We start from the raw sequence: 5,514 nt of genomic DNA on the forward strand, positions 1-5,514 counted from the left end.
CTAGATTAAACCGTTCGTTGGCAGTAACAGTTTTAATTTTTACGTTTCACTCTGTTTTCTCCTATATGGATACATGTAGTTGGAACTCTAAATCAAACACAGTTTGTGCTAGCTCTTTGTAACTTGACACAATCAAGTAGTTCCAAGTTCTGTCTCTAGGTTTTTTTTTTCCTATTGATATAGCCGTAAGCAGAGACTGGCGCAAATCATGTTCATGGAAAGGGGTTCCCAAGCTTCCAAAAAACTACGAGTTTCCTGAAATCTCAGCACACATTTTTTCACCCAATCTTGATGACACTTTCAGGTAATGATCAGTACCCCAATCCCACTTGGCTCACCAGATTTCGTTCTTCTAGGTTAAACCGTTCATTGGCAGTAACAGTTTTAATTTTTAGGTTTCACTCTGTTTTCTCCTATATGGTACATGTACTTGGAACTCTAAATCAAACACGGTTTGTGCTAGCTCTTTGAAACTTGACACAACCAAGTAGTTCCAAGTTCTATCTCTATGGTTTGTTTCCTATTGATGTAGCCCTAAGCAGAGATTGGCGCAAATCACTTTCATTGAAAGGGGTTGCCAAGCTTCCAAAAAACTACGAGTTTCCTGAAATCTCAGCACACATTTTTTCACCAATCTTGAAAACACTTTCAGGTAATGATCAGTACCCCAATCCCACTTGGCTCACCAAATTTCGTTCTTCTAGGTTAAACCGTTCATTGGCAGTAAGAGTTTTAATTTTTAGGTTTCACTCTGTTTTCTCCTATATGGATACAAGTAGTTGGAACTCTAAATCAAACATGGTTTGTGCTAGCTCTTTGAAACTTGTCACAATCAAGTAGTTCCAAGTTCTATCTCTATGGTTTGTTTCCTATTGATGTAGCCCTAAGCAGAGAATGGTGCAAATCACTTTCATGGAAAGGGGTTGCCAACCTTCCAAAGAACTACGAGTTTCCTGAAATCTAAGCACACAATTTTTCACCCAATCTTGATGACACTTTCAGGTAATGGTCAGTACCCAATCCCACTTGGCTCACCAAATTTCGTTCTTCTAGGTTAAACCGTTCGTTGGCAGTAATAGTTTTCATTTTTAGGTTTCACTCTGTTTTCTCCTATATGGATACATGTAGTTGGAACTCTAAATCAAACACGGTTTGTGCTAGCTCTTTGAAACTTGACACAATCAAGTAGTTCGAAGTTCTATCTCTCTGGTTTGTTTCCTATTGATGTAGCCCTAAGCAGAGACTGGCGCAAATCACTTTCATGGAAAGGGGTTGCCAAGCTTCCAAAAAACTACGAGTTTCCTGAAATCTCAGCACACATTTTTTCACCCAATCTTGATAACACTTTCAGGTAATGGTCAGTACCCAATCCCACTTGGCTCACCAAATTTCGTTCTTCTAGGTTAAACCGTTCGTTGGCAGTAATAGTTTAAATTTTTAGGTTTCACTCTGTTTTCTCCTATATGGATACATGTAGTTGAAACTCTAAATCAAACACGGTTTGTGCTAGCTCTTTGAAACTTGACACAATCAAGTAGTTCCAAGTTCTATCTCTATGGTTTGTTTCCTATTGATGTAGCCCTAAGCAGAGACTGGCGCAAATCACTTTCATGGAAAGAGGTTGCCAAGCTTCCAAAAAACTACGAGTTTCCTGAAATCTCAGCACACATTTTTTCACCCAAACTTGATGACACTTTCAGGTAATGATCAGTACCCCAATCCCACTTGGCTCACCAAATTTCATTCTTCTAGGTTAAACCGTTCTTTGGCAGTAACAGTTTTAATTTTTAGGTTTCACTCTGTTTTCTCCTATATGGATACAAGTAGTTGGAACTCTAAATCAAACATGGTTTGTGCTAGCTCTTTGAAACTTGTCACAATCAAGTATTTCCAAGTTCTATCTCTATGGTTTGTTTCCTATTGATGTAGCCCTAAGCAGAGACTTGCGCAAATCACTTTCATGGAAAGAGGTTGCCAAGCTTTTAAAAAACTACGAGTTTCCTGAAATCTCAGCACCCATTTTTTCACCCAATCTTGATGACACTTTCAGGTAATGATCAGTATCCCAATCACACTTGGCTCACCAAATTTCGTTCTTCTAGATTAAACCGTTCGTTGGCAGTAACAGTTTTAATTTTTAGGTTTCACTCTGTTTTCTCCTATATGGATACATGTAGTTGGAACACTAAATCAAACACGATTTGTGCTAGCTCTTTGAAACTTGGCACAATCAAGTAGTTCCAAGTTCTATCTCTATGGTTTGTTTCCTATTGATGTAGCCCTAAGCAGAGACTGGCGCAAATCACTTTCATGGAAGGGGTTGCCAAGCTTCCAAAAAACTACGGGTTCCCTGAAATCTCAGCACACATTTTTTCACCCAATCTTCATGACACTTTCAGGTAATGATCAGAACCCCAATCCCACTTGGCTCACCAAATTTCGTTCTTCTAGTTTAAACCGTTCATTGGCAGTAACAGTTTTAATTTTTAGGTTTCACTCTGTTTTCTCCTATATGGATACATGTAGTTGGAACTCTAAATCAAACAGGGTTTGTGCTAGCTCTTTGAAACTTGACAAAACCAAGTAGTTCCAAGTTCTATCTCTGTGGTTTGTTTCCTATTGATGTAGCCCTAAGCAGAGATTGGCGCAAATCACTTTCATGGAAAGGGGTTGCCAAGCTTCCAAAAAACTACGAGTTTCCTGAAATCTCAGCACAGATTTTTTCACCCAATCTTGATAACACTTTCAGGTAATGATCAGTACCCCAATCCCACTTGGCTCACCAAATTTTTTTCTTCTAGGTTAAACCGTTCGTTGGCAGTAACAGTTTTAATTTTTAGGTTTCACTCTGTTTTCTCTTATATGGATACATGTAGTTGGAACTCTAAATCAAACACGGTTTGTGCTAGCTCTTTGAAACTTGACACAATCAAGTAGTTCCAAGTTCTGTCTCTATGGTTTGTTTCCTATTGATGTACCCCTAAGCAGAGATTGGCGCAAATCACTTTCATGGAAAGGGGTTGCCAAGCTTCCAAAAAACTACGAGTTTCCTGAAATCTCAGCACACATTTTTTCACCCAATCTTGATGACACTTTCAGGTAATGATCAGTACCCCAATCCCACTTGGCTCACCAAATTTCGTTTTTCTATATTAAACCGTTCGTTGGCAGTAACAGTTTTAATTTTTAGGTTTCACTCTGTTTTCTCCTATATGGATACAAGTAGTTGGAACTCTAAATCAAACATGGTTTGTGCTAGCTCTTTGAAACTTGTCACAATCAAGTAGTTCCAAGTTCTATCTCTATGGTTTGTTTCCTATTGATGTAGCCCTAAGCAGAGACTGGCGCAAATCACTTTCATGGAAAGGGTTTGCCAAGCTTCCAAAGAACTACGAGTTTCCTGAAATCTAAGCACACATTTTTTCACCCAATCTTGATGACACTTTCAGGTAATGGTCAGTACCCAATCCCACTTGGCTCACCAAATTTTGTTCTTCTAGGTTAAACCGTTCGTTGGCAGTAATAGTTTTCATTTTTAGGTTTCACTCTGTTTTCTCCTATATGGATACATGTAGTTGGAACTCAAAATCAAACACGGTTTGTGCTAGCTCTTTGAAACTTGACACAATCAAGTAGTTCCAAGTTCTATCTCTATGGTTTGTTTCCTATTGATGTAGCCCTAAGCAGAGACTGGCGCAAATCACTTTCATGGAAAGGGGTTGCCAAGCTTCCAAAAAACTACGAGTTTCCTGAAATCTCAGCACACATTTTTTCACCCAATCTTGATAACACTTTCAGGTAATGGTCAGTACCCAATCCCACTTGGCTCACCAAATTTCGTTCTTCTAGGTTAAACCGTTCGTTGGCAGTAATAGTTTTAATTTTTAGGTTTCACTCTGTTTTCTCCTATATGGATACATGTAGTTGGAACTCTAAATCAAACACGGTTTGTACTAGCTCTTTGAAACTTGACACAATAAAGTAGTTCCAAGTTCTATCTCTATTGTTTGTTTCCTATTGATGTAGCCCTAAGCAGAGACTGGCGCAAATCACTTTCATGGAAAGGGGTTGCCAAGCTTCCAAAAAACTACGAGTTTCCTGAAATCACAGAACACATTTTTTCACCCAATCTTCATGACACTTTCAGGTAATGATCAGTACCCGAATCCCACTTGGCTCACCAAATTTCATTCTTCTAGGTTAAACCAATCTTTGGCAGTAACAGTGTTAATTTTTAGGTTTCACTCTGTTTTCTCCTATATAGATACATGTAGTTGGAACTCTAAATCAAACACGGTTTGTGCTAGGTCTTTGAAACTTGACACAACCAAGTAGTTCCAAGTTCTATCTCTATGGTTTGTTTCCTATTGATGTAGCCCTAAGCAGAGACTTGCGCAAATCACTTTCATGGAAAGAGGTTGCCAAGCTTTTAAAAAACTACGAGTTTCCTGAAATCTCAGCACACATTTTTTCACCCAATCTTGATGACACTTTCAGGTAATGACCAGTACCCCAATCCCACTTTTCTCACCAAATTTCGTTCTTCTAGGTTAAACCGATCTTTGGCAGTAACAGTTTTAATTTTTAGGTTTCACTCTCTTTTCTCCTATATGGATACATGTACTTGGAACACTAAATCAAACACGGTTTGTGCTAGCTCTTTGAAACTTGACACAACCAAGTAGTTCCAAGTTCTATCTCTATGGTTTGTTTCCTATTGATGTAGCCCTAAGCAGAGATTGGCGCAAATCACTTTCATGGAAAGGGGTTGCCAAGCTTCCAAAAAACTACGAGTTTCCTGAAATCTCAGCACACATTTTTTCAGCCAATCATGATAACACTTTCAGGTAATGATCAGTATCCCAATCACACTTGGCTCACCAAATTTCGTTCTTCTAGATTAAACCGTTCGTTGGCAGTAACAGTTTTAATTTTTAGGTTTCACTCTGTTTTCTCCTATATGGATACATGTAGTTGGAACTCTAAATCAAACACGGTTTGTGCTAGCTCTTTGAAACTTGACACAATCAAGTAGTTCCAAGTTCTATCTCTATGGTTTGTTTCCTATTGATGTAGCCATAAGCAGAGACTGTCGCAAATCACTTTCATGGAAAGGGGTTGCCAAGCTTCCAAAAAACTACGAGTTTCCTGAAATCTCAGCACACATTTTTTCACCCAAACTTGATGACACTTTCAGGTAATGATCAGGACCCCAATCCCACTTGGCTCACCAAATTTCGTTCTTCTAGGTTAAACCGTTCGTTGGCAGTAACAGTTTTAATTTTTACGTTTCACTCTGTTTTCTCCTATATGGATACATGTAGTTGGAACTCTAAATCAAACACAGTTTGTGCTAGCTCTTTGTAACTTGACACAATCAAGTAGTTCCAAGTTCTGTCTCTAGGTTTTTTTTTTCCTATTGATATACCCCTAAGCAGAGACTGGCGCAAATCACGTTCATGGAAAGGGGTTCCCAAGCTTCCAAAAAACTACGAGTTTCCTGAAATCTCAGCA

The sequence above is a fragment of the Spermophilus citellus genome, assembly GCF_964194105.1.
Source record: "Spermophilus citellus genome assembly, chromosome: 7".
NCBI classification, from domain to species: Eukaryota; Metazoa; Chordata; class Mammalia; order Rodentia; family Sciuridae; genus Spermophilus; species Spermophilus citellus.